The sequence below is a fragment of the Vipera berus genome, assembly GCF_964194415.1.
Source record: "Vipera berus genome assembly, chromosome: 3".
NCBI classification, from domain to species: domain Eukaryota; kingdom Metazoa; phylum Chordata; class Lepidosauria; order Squamata; family Viperidae; genus Vipera; species Vipera berus.
This window is the reverse complement of record NC_138204.1, coordinates 84144154-84170275: the sequence shown is the minus strand read 5'-3', so window position 1 is coordinate 84170275 and position 26122 is coordinate 84144154. Positions and strand designations below refer to the sequence as shown.

The 26122-nt window shown below is 37.4% G+C and overlaps 1 protein-coding gene across 1 annotated transcript in view; it reads left to right on the top strand.

Moving 5' to 3' along the window:
- Positions 1-26122, top strand: part of TGFBR3 (transforming growth factor beta receptor 3) — a 163359-nt gene that overhangs the window by 41350 nt on the left and 95887 nt on the right. The window lies entirely within an intron of this gene.

The window sequence follows — 26122 nt, the reverse complement described above, 5'->3', positions numbered from 1 at the left end:
TTTAGTTAACAGAGTCTGAAATTACTTTCCCCAAGATTGGATGTTGCCTGTTTTGATGTGTGTTGAAAGACCATAATATTTAACTCTTTAATGGAGAGAGATGAAACCGCACCTGTATTATTAATTCATGGCAAAGTCACCATGAGATATTCCTTCAATTTTTATCTAGTAGCTATAGAAAAAGAACCTCATTTGAAAACTTGGGAATGTTAATAGGGCAGAGTTTCAATATTTTATTATGATAACTATTTCCTTTAAAAAGTAGCTCCGTTGAATTAGTGTTTTCGGCAATGTGCTTGACTCTTTTATGGATAATTGATCGTTCTTCTAGGGGTGCAACATAAGGGAGTAATATTTGGAGAATTAATCTGGCAGAACCACAACAGAAAGAGTACGCATATAGGGAAACAGATGCACAAGTAGTCCTCGACTTAAAACAGTTCATTTCGTGACCGTTCAAAATTACAGCGGCACTAAAAAATTTGACTTATGACTGTTTTTATAGTCATGACCCTTTTCAGCATCCTCGTGATGATGTGATCAAAATTTTAATGCTTGGCAACTGTCTCATATTTGTGACAGTTTGCAGTATGCTCATGTCATGTGATCAAGTTTCGCGACCTTCTGACAAAGTCAGTGGAGAGGCTAAATTCACTTAACAACCGTGTGACTAACTTAATGACTGCAGGGATTCACTTAACAACTGTGCAAGAGAAGTTGTATAATGGTAGCAAAATTCACTTAACAAATGTCTCACTTAGCAACAGAAATTTTGGGCTCAATTGTGGCTGTACCAAACTTAGACGGACTTATTTCTGAAAAAGCGTGTGTAGAACTGGGCTGCAACTTTTCAAAAACCCTTTCTGAAATAGCTGTGTTAAATGCTAATTAATTGTATTCCATTCTGTTATTAAATTTAAGCAGGCAATAAATGGATATTAAAAATGTTCATGAATTTTATCAGTGTTATCGTTGTTTTCTATTTGAGATGTCCTGTGAAAGAAATGGATATTCCAAATCCCTAGGAAGTTGTAAAGTGACTAGATAACCAAAGACAAGTTTCTTCAGACCTTAATTTGGGACTCTCTAGGTAGGATAATTGGATTAATATGCATCATGTAGAACATGATTTATATTTTCCAGTATAAGTACATTGAACTAGTTTTTTTCATTTTTGCAAAAGCTTTGGAGGAGGCCTAGCAGGAGTTGGCAGCATCAGTCTTGGCAGTTCTGGACAAGCCTGTCATGATAGGTATTTAGGCAAGAATTTTTATACAATTCTGGGAAGCATAAAAATCAAGCCTATATGGATCATGCATGGTTTGCTCTAATGCCAGCCCTTTTAAGGTAGACCAGAGTTCAACTTGCTGCTTTATTGCTCAAGCCTATACACGGGACTGACGGTTTACATATGGGTATAACTAGATAAGTTTCAATGGATTTCAAAAAGGGGTCAAACTTTGCCAGTGTAGGGATTCCAGACTAATTCCCTGTTTGACTCCTCCCCCCGGCTCAGCCAATCTCTCTCCAATAGATTGACTGCTATGTTTGGCAAACAGGGCTCTGCTTTGGGAAGACTGTTTACAATATTTCACAATTATTCTGCTTTTGATCTTCAGCAATGGTCTTTTGCACATACAATTGTTGTTTGTGTACTTTTCCAACAGTGGGGCAAAGAAGAGAAGTTAGGGACTATTGGCCAAATTTTCTTAAGTTTTTCTGTTTCCAATATAAATTTACAGGATGAATGGATGGGTAAGTAGCTAATTGTTTCTTATTTTGTGGTTTAAGAAAGTAAATATAGCAACATGCTCATTAGAGAATATACCGGAAGAAATATTGTTTTACAACCAGCAATGCATAGATATGCATTTCTTGATTATGAAGATAGTTTATTTTAATGTTTTTATTGTTGGTGTTTATTTTATTATTTGATGTGCAGTTTAACTCTTCTATAGGTGCGTAGCCTTAAGTGAAATTAATAGTTTCAAAATCACCCCATTTGGGGCTTTCTTTCTAATTATTTGTATTTTGCAGTAAAAATATGCTGCCTTTAACTGAAGCAGTTTCTTTCCTTATGTGATGACGAACAGACACTGAACAAGAAATATTTCCAAAAGTTTTTTTTGTCACCAACTGATTCTACTTATTTAAACAATAACAGTTTTCTGGAAGGAATAGTTCATAATTATTTTGAAAATGTTCACAAGATCCTCAGCTAATTAAATAAGAACAACTGGCTACTGAGTTAACAAATTATTAAGTGAACTATTCTTGAAATTACAGATAGTTCTCAAGTTATGACAATTGAGCCCAACATTTTGGTTGCTAAGTGAGACATTTGTTAAGTGCGTTTTGCCCCGTTTTACGATCTTTCTTGCCACATTTGTTAAGTGAATCACTGCAGTTTGTTAACAATATGGTTGTTAAGTGACTCTGGCTTCCCCATTGAGTTTGCTTGTCAGAAAGTCCCAAAAGGTGATCACATGACACTGCAACCATCATAAATATGAATCAGTTGCCAAGTGTCTGAATTTTGATCACATGACCATGGGGATGCCACAGTGGTCATAAGTGTGAAAAATGGTCACTTTTTTCATTGCCATTGTAACTTTGAACGGTCAGTAAATGAATTGTTGTAAGTTGAGGAATGCCTGTATATTTTTTGTAATTTCATATATAGAAACAGTCTATAAATGTTTCCATTTGGATGCAGTGAGAAATTTCAGTAAAATATAAATTACATTTTAAAAGAGGTATTTTAATCAAAGAGGGGTAGAAAAAGGGGCACGTTTTTCTTTCCGATGTACTTAATTTCTAAGGAGGTAAGAGCAACAGTGAGAACTGAAATTGATATCACAGTGATTTCTAAAGAAAACAAAAACCTAGGAAGATGGAAAGAAAATGTGTTGGTTTATTCTTTATATGGCTTGTTTTTCAAAGATCTGACTTCCTTGATAAGCTTGAAAAACCAGTTTTTGTTGGAGGGAGTTGCATCCCCAAACAGGAAAATTTTATTTGCATGATTTCAGTACCAATCCCCAGAAGAATCATTGAGAGATAATTACAAGCTAAGCTCTGTTTTTAATAGTTAGGATTTCCTTTTTGTTTGTGAAAAGACACTGTTTGGGAGGACGAGCGCACAACACAATACAAAACTGTTGTACCAGTATCTTCATGAATTATGGGAATTACACTGTTGTGCATATTCTGGGATGGGCTGGAAGGTGGGTGTTGTTGCTGATCTCCCTCCATCTGATGATGGCTTTACATGAGGGGTCTTCAAACTTGGTCCTTTTATGACTTGTGGACTTCAACTCCCAGAATTCCTCAGTCAGGCAAGCTGGCTGAGGAATTCTGGGAGTTGAAGTCCACAAGTCATAAAAGGGCCAAGTTTGAAGACCCCTGCTTTACATATTCAGGTCACTTTATAAATATAGAATCTACAATGTAAAGGATACAGACATGCAACTATATGGCTCTCTTTACAGGTAGTACTCGACTGAGAACTGCAGTTGAGCCGAAAATTTCCGTTGATAAACAAAGCAGTTGTTATAGTGCATTCTGACCCATTTTACGACCTGTTTTGCCAAAGTTGTTAAGCAAACCATTGCAGTTGTTAAGCGAATCATGTGGCCATGAGGCAAATCTGTTTTCCCTCATTGACTTTGCTTGTCAGACACCAGCTGGGAAGGTTACAAATGGACAGTCATAAATACATGCTAGTTGCCAAGCATCCAAATTTGGTCACGTGACTGTGGAATTGCTGCAACGGTTGTAAGTGTGAAAACCGGTCATAAGTCACTTTTTTCAGTAATGTTGCAACTTCAAATGGTCACTAAATGAATGGTTGTAAGTTGAGAACGACCTATGTATACACTGTCTGGATATAGGATCCTCCAGCAATGGCTTTCTCTTCCAATGAAAACTTTTCTGCCTATGCTTTTACAACAGTAAATCTATAATTGAGCCATTTAGGAGTAATTTCCAACTTCCTTGCCTTAGTAAGAGTTCCTTAATTAGGATTAAGACTAGTCTCCATATCTCTGCCTTTTGAAAATTAAGTTTACAGATGGGAAAATAGCCATTATGGTTTGAGGTTTGTAGCCAGGACTAACGTAGCACTCTGCAGATTTAGAGGGAATGCAAATGTCAAAGGAACTGGGGGCACTAGATATGTGTAGAGTATTGGGCTGGAGGAGACTGGATCCATTTTTATCTCTTGTATCTCCCACATGGAATACAAAGCAGCAGAATTGAGATTGCCACCCAAGTTTTTTTAGTGTAGCCTGGTTAACTTCAGAAAGGTTACTGGGTTTAGAGCTTCAGACTAAGCCTGTGTAAGAAAGAATGGAGGATCCTTTCCTTTCAGTCCTTTTCGAAGTGATTCCAGTAGCTGATAGAAGTTTGATGGTATTAAGCAAAGGAGTAGCAATCTGAACTTGAGCAAGTAGGGTTAACCTAATTGCAGAAGGGTACTGCTAGTTTTTGATGTTTTACTCATCAAATAGCCAGGCTGCTCTGATGCATGGAGGTTCTTACAGAAGGTTCAGTGGACTACTACTATAACAAACTTAAAATGCTCTCCGTGACTCCATTGTTGGCTTTAAGACATTTGAAGATTTCAGCCCAAATCATGCCAATTACAGAGAAGAGCAACAAAGATGATCAGGGGACTGGAGGCTAAAACATATGAGGAACGGTTGCTGGAACTGGGTATGTCTAGCTTAATGAAGAGAAGGACGAGGGGGGACATGATAGCAGTGTTCCAATATCTCAGGGCCTGCCACAAAAAAGAGGGAGTCATGCTATTCTCCAAAGCGCCCAAAGGCAGGACAAGAAGCAACGGATGGAAACTCATCAAGGAGAGAAGCAACCTAGAAGGAGAAACTTCCTGACAGAACAATTAACCAGTGGAACAACCTGCCTCCAGAAGTTGTGAATGCTCCAAGTTTTTAAGAAGAGACTGGCCAGCCATTTGTCTGAAATGGTATAGGGTTTCCTGCCTGAGCAGGGGGTTGGACTAGATGACCTCCAAGGTCCCTTTCATCATCATCATCATCAAAATCATCATCATCATCATCATTATTATTGTTATTATTATTGTTGTTGTTGTTATTATTATTATTATTAAAATTCTCTCCATGACTCCAGTGTTGGCTTCAAAACACTTGGAAGATTTCAGCCCAAATCATGCCAATTATAGGAGATGAATTCATCTTGTGCAGTAAGTTATAGTCTGATCTGTACTAAGTAGCCAAAGCAATTGCTTATTCTTTTCTTACTCTCCAGTTTTACTTCGGAGCTCAGTGTCAACATGACATTCAAGTTATTCACTCTTCGCACAGGCAGTGTCAGTATTTCAAAACAAATTGGAATATAACTTTCCACGGCAAGCAGTAAATAATACGATGTCCATATGGGATGTTGGCAATGGTTTACACTAGGACAGATTTCCCCAGTCTGGTACTTTCCAGACATTATTTTGCAATTAGGATCAGAATCTCAATTGCTAAGCAAGGCGATTGTTACGTGAGCTGTGACCATTCTTGCCGTGGTTATTAAACAAATCACTGCAGTTGTTAAGTGAGTGGCCCTTGGTGCTCGTTTTCTTGCAGACGTTTCATTACCTGAACTAGGTAACATCATCAGTAGTAGTAAGGAGTGCTGCTTGCTGTCAGCTTATATTCTGGTGTCTTGCCTGTCAGTGTTGATGGGGATGGTCTTAGAACAGAGGTGTCAAACTGCCGGCCCATGGGCTGGATGCGTCATGACAAAACCGTGCCCACCCCAGCTCCGGCAATGGGTGAAAAAGTTGTGATATGTCGTGACACGTCACATGATGAGTTTGACACCCCTGTCTTAGAGAAACTTTTGATGTTTGCTGCTGGCTTCTTTGGCAGTTTCTTGATTGGGGTATTTGTTTACTTGATTGTTGGTCTGATGTTGACCTTGGGGTTAATCTGTGCTGATCTGGGTGCTGATTGCTGGTGGAGAGGTGCTTAGGTCTTTTTGTTCCCTTTTGGGCTGGCTCAGTAGCGGGATTCAAACATGTGAACAACCGGTTCTCTGTGTGGATGCCGCTTCCGGAAGTCCATTCTGGGCCCGGGCCACAAAAAAATTAGCTACCGGTTTTGCTCATCCCACCACTGGGCTGGTTGTTAAGTGAACCAGGCAGTCATTAAGCAAATCCAACTTCCCCCATTGATTTTGACTGTTGTACGTTGACAGAGAAGGTTGCAAATGATGAGCACATGACTAGAGGATGCGACAACCATCACAAAAAACATGCCATCATAAATACATCGTGAATTTTGATCACATGACCGTGTGGAATGCTGCGATAGTCGTATGTTACTTTTTCAGAGCTGTTGTAATTTCAAACAGTCGCTAAAGTGTAAGAACTGTAAGAACTACCTGTAAACGGGATTTTAATTTGAGCCTTTTAAATAAATAAAAAACCCTTTGAAGTAGTTTTCTAAGGAAAAGTCACTTTCATTTTGGAATTTTGCCCCACAAATCATGAGCTTATTGCACCAGGTGGTCACTCTGACAAGCTACTCAAGAGGCAAAAGTTGCATGTGTAAAAGTTTAACCACTGTTTTTTTTTTCTTTGAGCAAGCAAACTTTTATTAGGAAAACTTTGGTAGAGAAAGGTCCAGCTTTTGTGCATCTTCAGTAACAGAACCAATCAGATTTAAAAGCCTGACAAATGTTTCAATTAATTTTGTAGTTAACATCTGTTTTCTATAATTAGGCATCTATAGTTCAGATTCAATTCCTACATGAGGCTTATTTTATTGAGCGTGGCAAAGAATAGTACCATGGGAACGGTCTTCTGTTTTTGTTGCAAAAATGAGAGATGTCAACGTCAAACAAATTGCATCTGGAAGTCAGGGAATAGACGTGTCTATATTTTTTTTTAATGTTAAGCAACTCTGTTTAGACCACATGTTGTTCTAAACAACCATATCTGTGTATTTTAAATATACATCTCCTGAGACCTAGAAAATAGTGATGGTTAAGCAAAGCCTTCTGTCCCACATTCGTAAAAATAACTATCCCAGATGGATATTTACCTGTAATAAAACCTCCAACTGTTTCATACAATTCTTCTAGCAAATTTCCCAGTTACCTCTTGAGAGAGAATAATGTTTATGTTTTAGGCATCATATAAATATAAGCTCACTAATGAAAACCCTTAAATTAGTGTTTCCAACCTTAACTTTAAAAAGTTTGGACTTTAATTCCCAGAATTCCCCATCCAGTCATGGGATTCTGGGAGTTGAAGTCCATACTTAAAGTTCCCAGGGTAGAGAAAAACTGAGCACGTTTACTGAGGTAAAATCAGGTTTTCCTGATTTTCTAAGGATTATTTTATTTTCTTTATATCCCACCTTTATTATTTTTACAAATAACTCAAGGCAGCAAACATATCCAACACAACTTCCTCCTCATATTTTCTCCACAACAACAATCCTGTGAGATAGGTTGGGCTGAGAGTGAGTGAATGGCCCAAAGTCTGCCAGCTGGCTTTCCTAGCTAAGGCAGAACTTGAACTCACAGCCTCCTGGTTTCTAGCCTGGTGCCTTAACCACTACTAGACCAAACTGGATTACCTCCCTCAGTCCAGGGAGCAGCTGTTGTTCACAAGAAGTGGAAAATGCAGTTGTTTAGTTCAACTGGTTGAAACACGTGTCAAGAAGATAGATTATACTGTAGCTGCTTGAACAGCCATATTTTTGGGGAATCATTAAAAAAATGGCTAACCTAGTAGGTACGGAGGAATGATGGATCCTGAGGTCATTCAGAAGATGTATTTTGATTGACTGTATTGCTTAAAATAGTTTTGGATTCTATTCAGTATAATCCTTTCTTTTCATGATTCCATCTGTATTAAGGGCCACCAAACTAAATTTCCTTTCTTTTTCTTCTTCCCTTCCCCTAAAGTAAGCATAGCTGAATGCTTACCAGGTCAAAATGGAAAATGTGCATTCTTTTCTGGTTTTTGAATGTACTATGCTAAGCTATATATTTTCTGGCAATCTTCCAGCATAACAGGCTTTCTAATTGAAAGCAACCCTTGCTTATTGCTGACCTTCAGACTATTTGTGGCTTTGCTGGGAATGTGGGCCAACATTTGTTGTGCTCAGACACTTAAAAAACACACAATATCCCAAGGGATTAAAATGTGGTGTTGAGTTGTGTGGGGAAGTAATATTGCTATGGTAACCTAAGATCGTTTATGTTCATTCTTTCATGGTTCTTCTACTGTAAATGGAAAATACAGCTGTGAATTTAAACTGTCCTCCCACCCCTTTTGGCTATTGTTTGTCAGCATTTTGTCTTTTGTATCTATAGACTAACCTGTTTGAAAACCAAGGAACCAAGGAACATTAAAAAGTTGATAAATATATTTAAACTTGAAGTTCAGGGATTTCTGTAATGTATGTGAATTTTAGAAAATGCCCTTCCGACCATTATACAAGATGTTATTTGTGGAAGAAAACATTTAACTAAGTCTGGATTCATGATTTAGAATATTATTGATTCCATTGAGAATGAAGTTAACCATGATCAAGTCCCTTTGGCTATTGGGGGCGGGGGAGGGCGTCTGTTCTCAGTCTGGCTTTAATCCCTAATGTGTTACAGGTTGGTTTTAGTAAACGGCTTCTTTTGGTCATAGTCCAATCTTTAAATGGTCTACACACTTCATGAATATTTCCGAGGTGATTGAAAACCAGAGTTGTGTAATTTGTAGAACATTTCTTTGTTAATAAATGATCAAGAGTTTTACGCCCCAGGGGAAAAAAGAAATAACCTATTAAATATTGTTTCTGTAAGACTCATGGCATCCTAAGTCCTCTACTTGGCATTTTATTAGCACACAATGCAAAAAAAAAATCAGCCCAAACATCATACGTAGTAGGAATCCTCCCATGCGATTTCTAGTACTTTTATTTATTTATTAAATTTATATGTCACCCATCTCATCTTTAAGCAACTCTTGGCATATTTCTTTGTGTGTTTACGCATGGTTATGTTCTTTACATGGATGTTTTCTTTAGTGATATCAAACAAATATATGTCTATGCAGGGGGGACATGATATCCACAAAACTGCCTGTGTGAATCTTCTCATGGAAATATTGTAATTCCTTTGGAAAAGTGGAGAGCTGAAACTTTGAAATAGGCCTGGGTCCATATGGAAAATCCATGACTAAAGTCTCTTAAGAATCTAATAGAAGTTGCTATCTAGGATGGACAACCCATGCTCCTCAAAACTTTTCAATTTTGAGGAAGGAGAAAGTTGCAATTCAACAATATCTAGAGGGCCATAATGTTAGGCTCACTTGTAGGATCCCCACAACATTTGCCAAATACTTTCTTTAAGATGGGTTCTATGCACAATATTTTAGGCTGCTGTTCTGTTGCTGTATCCAATCATGGTCCAATTACATTAGTCTTTTAATTCAAAAAGGTCAAGCTGTCTTGCCACAGATGATATTTTAATACTTCTGTTACAAGATGATGGCTTCTACTGATGTACAAACCATGGAGAGTGCCTGGTACAATTCCTGTACAATTTTGTGCCAAATAAATTTACAAGGAAGAAATGAAAAATCATTAGGGAATTGTGGATGACTTTAAATTTGTTTAAAATGATAAAAAAGGACACCTCCAGATGTGGAAGACTTGTTTCTTTAAATCAGGTGTACATTCAGGCCATATGTAAATGTGGATCCTTGCATGCTTTAAAAATGTTTCAGAAGAAAGATCTTGTGTGAACAGTATTTTCCTCCTACACTTCTTGACTTACAATCACAATTTAAATTCAATAAACTTAAATTGGGACCAGAATTTGCACTGTTAAGCAAGGTGGTTGTTAAATGAGTTGTGCCCAATTTTACAATCTTTTTGCCACAGTTGCTAAGCAACTCATTGCAGGTGAATCGTCCAGTTGTTGAACAACATCTGCTTCTCCCATTGATTTAACTTGCCTGATAATGGCTGGGAATATTGCAGATGGCAATTACGTGACCCTGAGATGCTGAAACTGTCACCAATACATTCTGGTTGCCAAGTGCCTGATTTTTGATCATGTGACAGTGGGGGAATGCTGCAACGGTTGTAAGTTTGAGGACCAGTTGTAAATAACTCTTTTCATCTGTGCAATGGTAACTTCAAGCTGGTCACTAAATGAATGGTTGTAAGTTGAGGACTTCTTATATTTATTCTATTATTCCTCTGCTTTTTAACCATCTGCAACTCCGGTGAATACAATTGAAGATCTGCATCTGTACAAGTAGTTCTCAACTTGGCAACATTTCATTTAGTGACTGAAGTTGAAAAAAATGAATTATGACTGTTTTTCACACTTACAACCGTGGCAGCCTTCTCAGGGTCACATGATCACAATTCAGATGATTGGCAACTGACTCATATTTATGACGGTTGCAGAATCCCGGCGTCCTGGGTCATTTTTTTGCAATCTTCTGACAAGCAAAGTCAGTGGAGAAGCCAGATTCAATTAGCAACTATGTAACTAATTTAACAACTGCAGTGATTCACTTAACAACCATGACAAGAAAGGTCGTAAAATGGGGCACAACTCACTTCACAAATGTTTCGCTTAACAACAGAAATGTTGGGCTCAGTTGTGGTTGTAACCCAAATACAACAATACAATACAACCCTGTATTGTAACTAATGCAGAATTTATTGCACAGTCGGACCACCTTCCTCACCAAATGTATGTATGTATGTATCTCTGCTAGTGTCTTTGGAAGTCTGTATGTCTTTCAACTATGGCTGGATTGTAGCCAATAAAATCTGGATGCTTGGAACAAAGCAAAGACTTTAAATACAGTCTCCAATTTGTATTCAGGGAAATCTGAGTGTGTTTGTGTTTCCACACATGATTGAAAATTGAGCCTTTCACATCCTTCCTACTCCAGCTTCATAATGCAGCTTGTGTTTTGTTTTTGTTTTTTAATATTTGGAAATGGGGAAGAAATTCTAAACAGCAGAAGAAATGGAAGAGAACATCTTCATTTGAAGTTAACAAAACATCTGAACTTAACGGAAGCAAATGTAAAGAGAAGTACAGCAGTGTGACTATATATCTTTGAGGAGTCCAAATTCTGCCTTTATTAACTGGTTTTAAGAACTGTCTTATAATTTAATTAGCATAGGAAAACTGCTGTGGATGATGGTGACAGAGATGGGAGGGGTTATCTTTTGGCAAAAAGTTTTCTTAGATGAAACAAAAGCAACATTGATACAAACTCTTGAGATAAAGCCCACTTTTCAGATTTTATATAATTATATAAATAAATATCAATAAAATACTTTTGGGGGAGTCCATTATAGAAATTCAGCCTTTAGTTCAATATGTAAGGTTTTTATGAAGCTGTATAATGTACAGCATATTGACTTTAGGATCGCACATAGCTACTTTTATAGAGAATGAGAGAGTTTATGCAGGAAAGTACAAGTTCTCTATAGCTTATGAAGTGGAGTAAAGGGCGGGTGGTAGTTCTACAACCCCTTTCATATGAAAAAAAATTACAGGTATCTGAGAAAGGCACTGCATTCCTAATGTTCTCCATGACTTCTCTAGATGTGTGCAAGCTGAGACGATTGCCTTCACAATTTACAGTAATTAGCTGAACCCTTGCTACAGAGGAAATGCAGTGTACATAGTTTTGCAGCATTTCCTCTGAGGTTGCCGAGTAAGCACTTGCTTATTGGCAGGAATTCCTCCTTTTTCAACCTCCCGATTCCTCCTGGGATTTCCCCTCTTTCTTCACAAATCTAGGTTTCTTGATGTTCTCTGCCCCACTACCCCATCCTTGTTAATATTCGTCTTTATATACTATCTGTTATCTTGCCCCTTCACTAAAAAACTAGTAAAGTAAACAATGAAACATGGTTTGTAGAGAGCTGGGTAATGTTTACCCGCTGTGATGGAGGGAGACCTGGTCATCTAAGGAGGATCAAGAGCAGGAGGTATAGGAGGATGTTGAAAGATGGCATAGAGGTAGATACTATATGAGGCTCTCATTGGCTGCACGGAAGTGTCTCTTGCTTGATTATGCTTGGCAAGCAATTGTCAGATTATGGTATCTGCAGTTCTGATAATCAGCCCTCGGGCGTTCGTACATGTGCCAGGAGAGCGACTACAAGTGAGAAAATAACTCCCGAACCCGTAAATACACTGACAGGTGCGGGATGACTAAGAGCATTACGGCCGATTGAAGCAGGTAGACTGGTGACCCGCTCAATGAGCAGGGTACAGAAGCAGCCGGCTATATAAGTTAACTCCTGGAACTTTTACCTTCACTCTGACTAAGTAAGTGGTTTTATTTGTTTATATTCCTATCCTGGTCGATTCTTTTTTGCTTTCTTATTTTATATATATATAAAATAAGTATATATATACATACATACATACATACATATATATATATATATATATATATATATATATATATATATATATATATATATATATATATATATATATATATATATATACAGTATATATATATATGTGTGTGTGTGTGTGTGTGTGTGTGTAATTTTTTTTTTGCATATCAGTCTCCCTTTAATTCTTTGTTAGCAATCTAAAAAAAATCTAAAAAAAATTTCTTTGTTAGCAATTCTTTGTTAGCAATCTAAAAAAAAAATTTACACAAATATGAGCTGTCACTGTTGTGACTACTGCCTGTCGATGGCCTTCGGTTAGGCTGAAACAGGAAATAAAGATTTGTCCCATGTTTGGGGCCTAACAAGGTAATCTAAATAGTTAACAAGCATTTAACACATATCTCCCTTGCTTCTCAGCTAACAAAGTGAGATAGAGCTTGTGGCCTAGAGGTTAAAACAACTGCCTAATGTGCAATCGGCCCAGGTTCGAATCTCAGAAGGGTATGGCTGACTGATGAAAACAAATAAGTTTGAAATGCATATCAGTCTCCCTTTAATTCTTTGTTAGCAATCTTAAAAAAAATTACACAAATATGAGCTGTCACTGTTGTGACTACTGCCTGTCGATGGCCTTTGGTTAGGCTGAAACAGGAAATAAAGATTTGTCCCATGTTTGGGGCCTAGCAAGGTAATCTAAATAGTTAACAAGCATTTAACATATACATATACGTATACGTATACATATACATATACGGTACATATACATATACATATACATATATATATATATATATATATATATATATATATATATATATATATATATATATATATATATATATATATATATATATATATATATATACACATACATATATATATATACATATATATGTGTGTGTGTATGTATATGTATATGTATATGTATATGTATGTATGTATATGTATACGTATACGTATATGTATAGATATGTGTGTGTTTGTGTGTGTGTGTATCCAATGTACCAGACTCCATTCACCTTGGTGCTGATTCCGCTCTTCTTCTTTTTCCTTCCATCTCTCCCAGCATTAGAGACTAGTGGAGAGCTAGGTCTTCACATGATATGTCTAAAGTAGGATAGCAAGAATTAAAAACAGCAAGAACACAAAAAGCAAAGCCAAATCACCAAGAGCCAAAATATAAAATCCCAGTGTCAATGCAGAGATCATAAATTGCCTGGCTGCAAAAGCCATCATTTAAACACCTTCTTAAAAGAAAACAGATTCAGGGCCATGTTGTATTTGAAAGGTATGCTGTCCTGTTAGATTCAAGTGATTTAAATTTAAAGATGGGACCTGGAACACCCCTGCTTTACTAGATCAATAAGCTATACAGGGAGAGCAAATATTCTGTCCAATTAAACAGATCTAATGATCCTTAATATTTAATTTTCCAGTTCCGATTTTCAGAATTGTATGTTAATGTATTTGGAGAGTATAACAGAAACCACAGTAAAGAAAGAACAAAGGAGTTGCATATCTCACAGGTGTTTTTTCCCATTTGCAGGATAAGAAATGAACAGACATATATTTATTTCTGTAACCATGTAGAGATTGAGGCCCAGTATGTGTTTACTTTTGTGTGTGTGAGTTTTGTTTGCTGATTTATGAATTCCTGCACAATCTGGTGTAAAAATAAATACAGTTCAATTCTGGGCTCACGCTGCTAGTTCTATAATGTCTAATGTTTCCCTTTTTATTGTCTTCAGCTTACCAAATGGTTTATTATGACTCGGTTTTCTGCATTGCAATAAACAACACTACCAAACATTGGGCTGAGGTGTTTTAGTTGCATTCTTTTAAGATTAATTTATTTAAAAGATTCAGTATACCTATTTATGCTTTGTCATACAGAGTTGAGCTTATAATTTTTGCTGGGGATTTGCGGATTTTTTCCCCCTGCTTTATTTTCTCTCTGGTCCTAATATGTAACTCATAATTCCACCCCTTGTTACTGTCCGGGCTGAAATTCCAGCCCTTGTTATTTAAACAGAACACTTCCATCTATTGTTTTCTATTCAATTTCCTATCCTTTTTGTGGCTGTGAAGGTTCAAATCTAAGACATATGTGTATAGGTTATCCTTGGAGCTGGGGATACAAAGCAGGAAACGTGGGGAAAAAAGCTGCATTATAAAATCATAATTTTTCTGCATGGGTTTTATGAATCTCTTCATTATAGATGTTTTTAACTTTTTCCAGTTATTTTTTTTTTAAAAAAAATACATATTTTGGGGTCTTCTCCTCCCTCTTTTGCTTTTATCGTACTCTTGAGGATACATAGATGCTGCATTGCAGAGTAATCTAAAGCCTTCCATTTGCAAGAATGTGAAATGTGATTGTTTCCTGCACGGGTCATGGCTGTTGGCTTCAGATACATGTTAGGAGGAAAGCAAAAGATAGGGAAATAGTGTAGGCTGATAAAGTTGAAGGTAGGGCAAAATCAGAGAATGAAAAAGCTATCTGTAAACTAGCAAGAACACATCTGCTTGCTGCTCCAATTAACAAGTGAATTGGATAGAAGTCTGGGAGAATTACATAAGTCTGTTTATTGGTGCATGGGGGAAGGGACCTCCAAGGCTGGGATAACTTAATTTCTCAGAAGTGCCTTTCCTTAGGCAAAACTCTTAATGCCCTTTAGGTATTAATTCAGCTGTAATGTAACAGTTTTAAGAGTGCCGCTTAATTTGAAGGAACTTCTTTACCTAATATGTAATCTGGTTTTAATATGCAAATTAATTTTTTAAAAAAGTGATTGTTGGGGTTTTCCTCCTTTCCAACATATATGTCTGCCAATTACTTCTTCAGGAACATCTGTACTCTTGTGTCTGTCACCTTCAATTGGGCAAAACAGTGCATCATAAGACAACCATTTTTGAATCAAGGTAGAATACAATAGAGCTGGAAGGGACCTTTAGGTATCTTTAGGTACTTCAAATGGACTAGCTTACAGAATGCATCCACCCTCAGGGACCCATGACTCCTAAAGGAATGAAATTTGGGGAAGTGTGGCTGCTTCAGGTCTTCTGGGCTGCTCTTGTGGTCATGTGATCCTAGTTTTCAATGTTCCATGATAGTTTCCCAGCCACTCTTGCAAACCCTCACTCCTTCCCACAGCAAGCACTAGTCACTTACCTGCATGCTAGAAAAGGAAGGGAGGGAGAAAGGGAGGAATAAGGAGGAAGGGAGGGAGAAACAGTGAGGAAGAAACCTCCTTAGACCATACTGCCTGCAAGCGACCTCGCCAACCTGTGGAAGCCTCCCCCATGTGCTTTTTCTGACCCATGTGGCATCTCTTGTTCCCCCTCGCACCTCCTCACGTATTCTTCCCAACTGGTTCATCCCATTGCTTAATCCCCCCATCCATTTATTTGCCAGCTGGACTTAGAATTGCAGCTTCCTGCTGGCTTTCCTTCTTTCTCCTTGCAAGTTTTCCACAGAAGCAAAATAAATGGGGAGTTCAAGGGAGGGAGGGAGGGAGGGAGGGAGGGAAGAAGGAAGGAAGGAAGGTTTCAGATACTCCCTGCCAGCTTCCCACAAGGAAACTCAATGGAAAAGTTGAAAGTCACTCCATTCCTATTGGTGTTTTTGGTCATTGTGTTTCTCTATTTAGATAAGGAAATGTCTCTGAAACAATGTCCCAAAAGGGCATGGGTTGTCTAGTAGAGGTACTTTTTTTTTTTAAAAAAGGCAATAGACAGTTATAATCAATCACACATTTTCAATAGAATTTTCCAGAGACTTATGCTCTTACCTATACTAAGGTTTTGTCTGAACTAGAGTTCTGTCTTCTACACATTGAGAAGATGCACTTTCATCTCATCTCATATCATTACTATAACATAAAGATGGAGATGGATCAAAATATGACTTTCTGATTCCATTGCCATCTCCTCCTGTGTACTTTTCTTTCTTTGCTCTTTGAACCCTCTGCAAGATGCTGTTCATATTTTGGAACAAAGATTTATAATGTTACTTATGAGATTCAATTCTGTTTATATGACGGTGTTACAGTTCTCTTTAGCTGCTTTTTTGGGCAAATTAACACTCAGTTTTTCTTCGTAAAATTGCTAAGTTTTAAAACTCTTACCCTTATGTTGCCAACGCAACACTGAATGGCAGATCATCTGAGGCACAAAGATGTGTAAAAATGCCTAAAAACACACCATGTTCAGCCAACAGAAACCTAGTTTGTCTACTTTTACTTCTTTGACCCATGCAAGGTTTCTTGTCAAGCACAGGAAATCAGGAGTTCAGGCATTTCAAATAAATATATAGGGCAATAGCAAAAAAAAAATCTTCCACTTCACAGTCCCCTTAAGAGAAATGTAGCTGCTTTAGTCTAATGGTATAATGGAACCTGAGATTCAGCAGCTTTTTCATAAATCAGCGGAAATACAATAAACAGTGCAAATCAGAATAGTGCCTTGGCAGGGGGCTTGCAACATCTGCTTGCTCTCAAATATTTCTTTGTTTATTTTGTTTACTTGCTGCAGATGTTGTATCTTGGGTTGTGTTACATGAGCTACACAAAGCAGATGTGGAATTAATATTTCCCCCCCTTTGGGTTAGAATAGAATAGAATAGAGCTGGAAGGGACCTTGGAGGTCTTCTAGTCCAGCCCCCTGCTCGAACAAGAGAACCTATATCATTTCAGATAAGTGGCTGTCTAGCTGGTTCAGGAATTCTGGGAGTTGAAGTCCATGAGTCATAAAAGATCCGAGGTTGCCTACCCCTGGACTAGCCAAACCCAAGTCCTGCAGCCGTTCTTTGTATGTTGATTGCAGTCACATGTTCGCATAGCTAGGAGTAAATTCTTAAGAACTTAGTACATCTCACTTCTGAGTAAAGATACATAGTAACTACTACTAAATAATCATTTATAGTATTGCATAATTGCAGGGGTTAATATACTGCAGGATTAGGCAAATAGGGTGTTGGGGATTAGAACTCTAGATGCTTCTGATTAGTTGACAGGGTTAAAATCTCAAACATCTGCAAGGCACCCACTTACTCAGTCCCGATATTCTTAAATTGACAACATGTTTTCTTTTTTATCAGAAGAATCTTTCACTCTATAGTTCTGTTTGAAATGGTTTACTGCCTAATAATGACTTCTTGATGTGGGGCTTACTCCCCTTTTAAGAAAAGTTTCCTTTTGGCATTTTCACATAAATTATACTCTATCTCAGCTCATATTATAGTACCACAAATTTGCTTCTTTGGTCCAGGGGTCAACTGGATGGGGAGGGGAGGGCTGGTGGAGGGGGGGGGGGAAAGATTGCCAGAAATTTCTTTTAGCTAACAAAGTTTGGGCCATTTTTATAACAGGTCATATATTTCTCTCAAGATGGCTCACAGGGATGCCCTCTCTCTGAATCTTTCTGGTGAAATAAAATCTAGAAAAGGTTTCTATGGAAAATATTGTTCATGGCTACCTAATATTTGCAATAAGTAAATCTCCCTGTGACAGGTTGCAGTTGAATTCTAGGCTGCTAGAATGTTTTGAGGAGCTGAAAGTTGGGTGCCTGCCTAGCACATGTCCCTCTCTCTCTTTATCAAAGAAACATCAAGCATAACTCCCCATATTAAGCTTTCCTTCATTTCAAAACCTTTATCTTAATGGGAGAATCTAGTATAAATGAAATCATTAACAGTGTAGATCATCAGTCCTGTCTTCACATGGGCAAACTACAACGTCCTCTCTCAATTAGGATATGAACTGGGAAGACTGAAATTACAGTCAAAGACAACCACAAAGTCAAAAGACGAGAAAATCTGATTGATCCCAATTGTACTTGATCTTGAGGATAAACTCACCCTTCTGGCCTTCTGCACAGGACTATCTCCAACCTTTTCAGACCCTTTGTTCCTCTTAATCAATCATTGTTTCTCACCTTAACTATGCTTCTGTTCATGCAAATATTTTGGAAGTAATAATTCCTGATGATGAAACTCTTGCAGTTATCATTCTAATACAAGCCACTTTTTCTGATCTGAGTTATGCGATGTGTTTAATGTATTTAATGAAACAAATAAGAAAACAAGAAAATTCCAATGCCATTAACTTTAGTGGATTGTTTTTCTTGTGATGAAGCTATGTCACGTTTGGAGTAGGACAGAAAAGTACTAGTAAAAGTACTTGAAATAAGGATACAGTTTGAATTTGACACTTTATGCAGATGGTGTCAAGTGGTCTAGTGACTAGAGAGCCGTGAGTTAGTTTCCCCTGAGTAGGGTTAAAGAGAAACTTGAAGACAGTGTTTATTTCTTACTTTTAGTTTTATTCCAGGGGGCACAATGGCTTAATAATTAAAGATGCTGAGCTATTCAGCTGGAAAACTGACGGCCCTGGTTTGAGATCTGAGTGCTCCATGACGGTGTGAGCTACTCTTACTTGTCCCGGCCACTGTCAACCTCGCAGTTCAAGAGCATGCAAATTCAAGTAGATAAATAAGTCTTACTACGGTGGGAAGGTAACAGCATTCCATGTTCCTTAGTGAATAGTTATGCTGGCCACATGACCACAGAAGTGTCTTTAGACCAGGGGTCTTCCAACTTGGCCCTTTTATGACTTGTGGACTTCAATTCCCAGAATTCCTCAGCCAGGCACGCTGGCTAAGGAATTCTGGGAGTTGAAGTCCACAAGTCATTAAAGGGCCAAGTTGGAAGAGCCCTGCTTTAGACTATGCTGGCTCACTGAGCTGAGAAATGGAGATAAGTCAGACATGACTCGACTTTACCTTTAGTTTTAGTCCCTTTTAATACGTGTGTGTGTGTGTGTGTGTGTGTGTGTGTGTGTGTTTATATGATGTGTGTGTAGGTATCACAACTAAAAAAAAATCAACTAACTACTTCAAGAAGTGTTCGAAAACAGTGTTATAAATAGCTACTTAATCATAAGTAGCATGAATCATATTGCTCAATCTAACAGAACTTTTATAAATATTTGGCTTTGGGTGGGCTAAAGATATGGCAGACTAGGAAAAACCTAAAAAATGGATCATCTCCCAGATTTTCCCTCTGCCCTTTTTCTTCCTGGTCCTTTCCATGTGTAGTTGGGACTGAAAAATAGTTCTAAATAACAACAATAGCATTTTTCTCTGGTATTCCTCCCTGGACTAGACTGGACCACATTCTGGGGGTAGGGTTGAAGTATCTTTGACATTTCTGATTTTTAGTTTGGGAAGAATGCGAATCTAGGCGGATACAACATGCTCTGGAAACAGTGGTGCTTATTCATGCAGTTTGTGGGATTTGATCATGCTTTTTTAAATGATAACCCCAAAGAATTTTCTCTATGGAACTGAAGCATATTAAATTGGCAAACATTAGAATTATAAAGAAAGCCACACCACAGTTACAGATTGGCCTCAGGCCTACAATAGTCTTCCTTTTCTCAACAACTTTGTAATTTTATTGCAGCTTGACACACAGTAAACATGAGGGGACCAGTGATATGGGAAATCAAGGTGCTGAAATTCAGTAATTTCTAGATGTGAGTCTGAGAAATTGGTGTTTTGTTTAGGATCACACAGCTTTGGAGAGGAAATAAATCTGAGTTATTTCATTAAAATATTAAAATGATTTCTTTTTCCAGTTTGTTGGTTTGTGTGTTTTAATAGCAGCTATTGTGGAAAGCCTTTAATTCTCTACATTTATATTATATCCTAATTGCGGTCATCCATAGTCTGGTGGCTGCTGAATGCTTTGGGATAAAAGGCTCAGAATTTCAAGTCAAAAGCTGGAAAATTTCAAGAGATGTAACCCCAACTTGTCTAGAAAGTGGCCAATTTATAACCAAGAGATGAAGAACATTGAAAATAAGAAAGACTGTTTTTTCTGGATTTTGTGTTCTACTGTTCTACTTCTTAATGCTGTTTTAATTATTATATCATGGTTTTAGGTAATGATTGTTTTATTTATTTTATTATTTTATTGGATTTCTATTAAACCATCCAGAGACACTTTCCACGAGATGGTCAGTCATATTAATTTGATTAAATAAATAAATGTTCCATTTGTTGACTGAGGTGTAGCTAATTGATTTGGAATATATATTGGAATTAAAAATATATGGAAAAGGAAAATCTAATGGTTAACCAACATCCTCACCCATTAGAACCATCAGTTTAGTTTTTTAATTGTTAAAGGTGAATTCTTTCTTTTGATACACACTGGTATCCCTTTGTCTTCCTCCAGCTTCATTAGGCTTGAAGATGATTGATGAATTGGTTACATTAATTAACATATACAGATGGGGAAGAACAAGATGCTTATTTCATTCATTCTCATTTCATTGACTTTTACTCCCCTCGAACTGAAGTTGCCAAGGGATGATTGTTGTTTTTAACACCAGAGCTGAGCTTTCCAGCATTTTTGAGGACAGTCAGAGAAAGTCCTCTCACCACATTGAAATGGATGGGTAAATATCAAGGGAAGTGGAAATCTCAGTTCTTTGACCCACAAATACACATTTTGTTAAGCAAGGAAATAAGAAAGGATTACATGTAATCAACATCAGGGGGGATTTTTTTTTAATGAATGGTGAATTGGTTTGTATATGTAGAAGCAGATGTCAGTGGCTATGCATGGTTTATGGAAAAAAAAGACCAGAATGTGGTCTTCAAGTTAAATATTGGCCTGCTCTGCATAGCAGTTGGTACAGGGTTTGGCAACGGACATGGAAGCTGCTATAGCATAAGTTTATTTTGATTCTGAATTCAGTTAGCTGGGGAAGATGAGTCATAGACCATAGTCCAAGGTGGTCAGCATGCAATTATATAGCATTGGCTTTCACAAACATAAGCTTGTAAGAACAATTAGGGCGTTCAGTCAACTGTACTGGGCCAATCCACCAAATAATTGATATACCAAACTTATGGTCTAGTTTTCAGAAGTAGAAAACCTGCATCAGACTAGATGTGGTAAAACTTCCATTTTTAACAGCATGGACAATCTGGGCTGTTGTGGATCAGTTTCCTATCTGTTGCTCAACAACTGCTGGGAAGGCCACTGTTTTTCTTCCCTTGGCACAGACTCACACAAACATTTATAGATAACCAAGGCTATGGCAATTCCAGAGGGATGTGGGGAAAAAAGTATAACAAAAATAACTTCAGCAGAAAGTGAAAAACAAAGTATAGTTTAGTTTGGAAGATATAATTCCTACTCCTGCAGTTAGAGCCATTCATGTCTAGCATAGCTTAGTAATGATTCACCTGTGGCATCTGCCTATAAAATGTGGAGCTCATCTAGTAGTGGGACAGTGATTTTCAGCTGAGATGCAGTGACAAGGGGGAGTCTTTAATCATCACCCTCTCCCCTCCCCATTTCATAACCGTGTTACTTTTCTCCTTGCTAAATTTTAAAATTAAAAATAAACTTAATTGATATTAATATTGCTAGTTGATGTCTAGGATCCTGGGTAGAAATGGTGCTGGATAATATAGTGGTACCTCGGTACTTGTTGTTAATTGGTTCCAGAAGGCACGATGAGTACCAAAAATGATGAGGCATGATGGGTACCAAAAATGATGAATACCAAAACAAATTTTTCCCCTGAGGAATAATGTAAATAAATTTAATGCATTCCCAAACCAAAAACACTGCACATTTTTAAGGCAATATGTTAAAAGATAGGGTTGTATACCATTACATGAGAAAAACCTAAAAATTAATATATACTTAGATTAAATGAAATAAAAACTTTACCTGTTCTTATGAGAAAAAAGTGCAAAAAGACACAAAATGAGATAAGACTGCCAGGAGATGTGAACAGGGGCAAGAGCTGCCTCATGACTGAAGCTTTCTCCTTTGTTTTGGTGGAAAGGGTAGTGAGTCATGAGACAACCGACACCCACAACTTCTAGCTTGCGCGTTGAGTACCAAACAAACAACAAGTGCCAGGACAAAATTTTCTTGTTAAAATGCGTTGAGTTCCAAATTCGATGAGTTTCAAAGCAGTTGAGTACTGACGTACCACTGTACAATCAAATCTGGACTTCTCTGGACTGCTACATCTCTCTTTCAAAATTATTTCCCTTCCTTCAGCTCCTGTTCTTTAAAATGCGCTTGCAACATTTTTTTTTGCCCAATCTACTCCTCCCCCCAAAATATCAAAAATGTATCTGGTGTAAGAAAGACATTAATAGGGGTAGGCAACCTTGGCTCTTTTATGGACTTCAACTCCTAGAATTCCTGAGTCAGCTATGCTGGCTCAGGAATTCTGGGAATTGAAGTCCATGAGTCATAAAAGAGCCAAGGTTGCCTACCCCTGGTCATTGATTGGGACAAAAATTATGCATGCTTTGCTTTGAGTTCAAATATAGACAGAGGTAAATCCCTCTAAATTAATTAGTTAAGAAACTAGATTTTCATCCAATTACTTATACTGTATCTCTGTTAACCTTCAGATAAAATGAACACCATGCAAGAAAATAACAAAGGTTTAAGTAAAATAACAAAGGTTTAAAAAGGGATGCCATCAAGTAACATGAAGATATATTTGTAGTGTCCTGAAGAAAACATTAAGCTCATGACCATGGAATCATTTGGGAAAAAAAAGTTTAAGTACAGCCAAAAGTATTTCTCTAGTGCTATGATGACAAAATTAACATCAGGCAGATTTCTCAGGGAGAAGAAGGTCACAGAAGATACATTGCCAGACAAATAAAACGGCATCTTCAGAAGGCAGAGAACCAGGAAATAGGCCTCACTGATGTCACAGTAAAATGTGAGCACAATGTGTCTCTGAGTTCTGCCAATATAATTTCTTACGTTCCCAAAAGGACACATAAAGTTCTGTTTTTACTGAGGGCAAGTAATATAGTTGCTCCCTCTCCAGTTCATCTTCTTCACCCTCCTGGAACTTAGTTGGAGGATTTAAGTCATAATTTTCCATTCCCAAGAGAAAACTGTGGTGGGCTTATGGTAGAGGAGGGGAAAAAAATTCAAACAATGATTACAAATACATGAAAATCATGTCCCATTAAGGCTGACTTCTTTTTGTACTTATTAGAAAATTAACTATGATTGTATGATTGTGCTGTAAGTAATGGTATTTTCAAGAAGAAAAAGAGAGGTCAGTGTAACCAGGAGACCAATAATCAAACAACAGGCTAGCCAAGTGCTTTTTAAAACAGAAAAAATATAATAATCTAGACTTGGCAAAAGAATGAATGACAGCCATTCATATCTATGGGAGAAAGTTTTTTTTAAGTGCATTTTTTGGACTATATCGGGGAAGAGTATCTTTCCCTTGACCTTATGACCCCAGTTGCTTGAGAAAACTTGCCCTTCCAACATCTTCGTCATTTGCAACATCTTAACATTCTCCCTTTGAGCTTACTGGGAATTTTCTCCTGTTTATTTAATAACACCCTGAGCCATTTATTATTAAGATGGAGTATGGCAAGCAGAATGGACTCCAAAAATGATCTTTGCTCTAAGGACTCAGAGGGACTGCAGCAAAGAAGGCCCTCAGGGTCCTTATCCATAGTTTGGGGCATAAAGTACCTATTTTATTTTTGTTCCATTTAGATGCATGTTGGACAAGCCACGATTGAGTCCAGATGCTTGTAAGACAAGCCATGATGGTGGAAATATGAAGGGATATGCCTTTGAGATGTGGGATACACCCTACCTATAGAGTCTTAAGTTTTTAAAATCAGATTTATCTTTTGGTGATGCTAAATATGACAACATTTGAGAGAGAAAAAACCTCTTCAATGAAAGGATCAGGCTGAGTAAGGCAGTTTGTAACCATTTTATTGTAGCAAGAAGGTTAGAACACAGTGTCTTTGCTCAGTGGTGGAGCATAGGCTTTGTAGTGAAAAATTCCTGTCATCTCCATATAAGTCTGAGAGAAACTGGTTCATTTTCGTATTTCTTGATGCGTGAGATTTTGAAAAGGCCATTTCTGAGAATAGTGCCCATGGCAATGTACAAAAACATGAGAAATTATAAATGTGTTTTCAAAGTAGGTGGTTGCATTAAAGAATGCAGCAATAATTAACTTCTGTAAATTCCTTAACCATAGAAAACTATAGCAAAACCAGCTGCTCTTCAAACAATGGAGCAAGAAATTAACTATTGCCTGCCTCTTTAAACTAACTGACTTTTGTTCTGGTGCTTGTAGATGGTTCAGGAAGCTGAGAAACGTCAAATAACAAGTTCCTATTAGAAGTAGTAAATGTAATAGGATCTCTGTAAATAATAGTCTCCAGTAAGTAGATTTTTCTGAAGAGAGAAAAGTCCAAAGTTACCATTTAAGATTAATAAGTTTCAGCTACACTGAATGAATTCCAAATTGGAGTTAGGAATAGCTAAAACCATGGCATTTCTTCGATGAGTTTTGCAATGCAGTGTGGGTTTCTATATATATTGGGATAAGCCAGGTCCATTTTCTATAAATATTTGCCTCATTTTAGCTTCCTGCAGATATATTTAATATGTAAAACTCTTTTGTGCCCTTCGGCTCTCCTGCTGTATTTTTGTCTCATAAGATAATGCCTTTAAAAAAAAAAGACTATGCTGGAGGGGGATATTTGAAAGGACACACACTGTTTCTTGGGCTAAAGAGTGTGGTTATTAGCTAAGGTAATTGCTTTTACATTCAGTACATGGGTATTCAGTCGTGGTAAACCTTATCAGTGTTTAGCCAACTCAGATTGGTAATACTTGCATTTCAGTTGAATGCAACATCAACAAAAAAGTGCAGTGAACATGTAAGGACACTTGTTTTTCCCCAATTTTCAGATTTGATAAATGCATCTTTACCTTATTCTCCTTAAAAAAAACACCTTGCATTTCATCTGTCTATCCTACGCACAGCATGCTTTGAGATATTACTTTATTATGTTAATATGGTATGTTTGCTTTGGCTGGTGCACCAGGGCCATTTACCTAACAACAGACATTGGCTACAGTCATTCAAACCCTTGTCACCTCACACTGGGCTACAAAGGACTGCCCTTGAAGACTATCCAGGATCTACAACTAATACATAATGCAATATTCAGTATACTAACAGGCATAATCTGTTATTGCTGTGTAACACTGGAACTGTAGGAATGGCATTGTTGCTAGTTTGTTTCCAGGAACAATTGAATGACTAATTAGCTATCTTGGAAGACCGCATTGTAGAAGGCTATAGTTATAGGATTTGGATGCAGTCCAAGTAACTCAAGTGATTCTAAGTCTATAATCCTATATAAATTCCAATCACAGTTTTCATCAGTTTAGGGTTGAGGTATAATTCCACAGATTTTTCACTTTAATGTGTGCTTCTTACAGAAAAAATAAGATAGATGACTACCATAGTTTTACTTCCAAGAAGGCACTTTGGGTTACATCCTAATCCGAAACTGGCTTATTCTAAGCTTGGTTTCATTGCTTTCAACAGATCATACTCTCGGTATAATATAGGTAGGATTACATCCTTAGGCAGAAATCAGGGCACTGAACCCTTCAATAAATTTCAGTGAATAAGAAGTATGCACAGCATTTCCTCTTGTACCCATCTTAATCCCTTCCATTCCATTTGCAATTGGTATGCTATCAACTTGGTACCTTATGTAATTTGTGTGATAGCAGATGGCTATACCAAGCAACTGGCTCAGACTTTGCTCTAATTCAGGTTTTGCTACAGCCT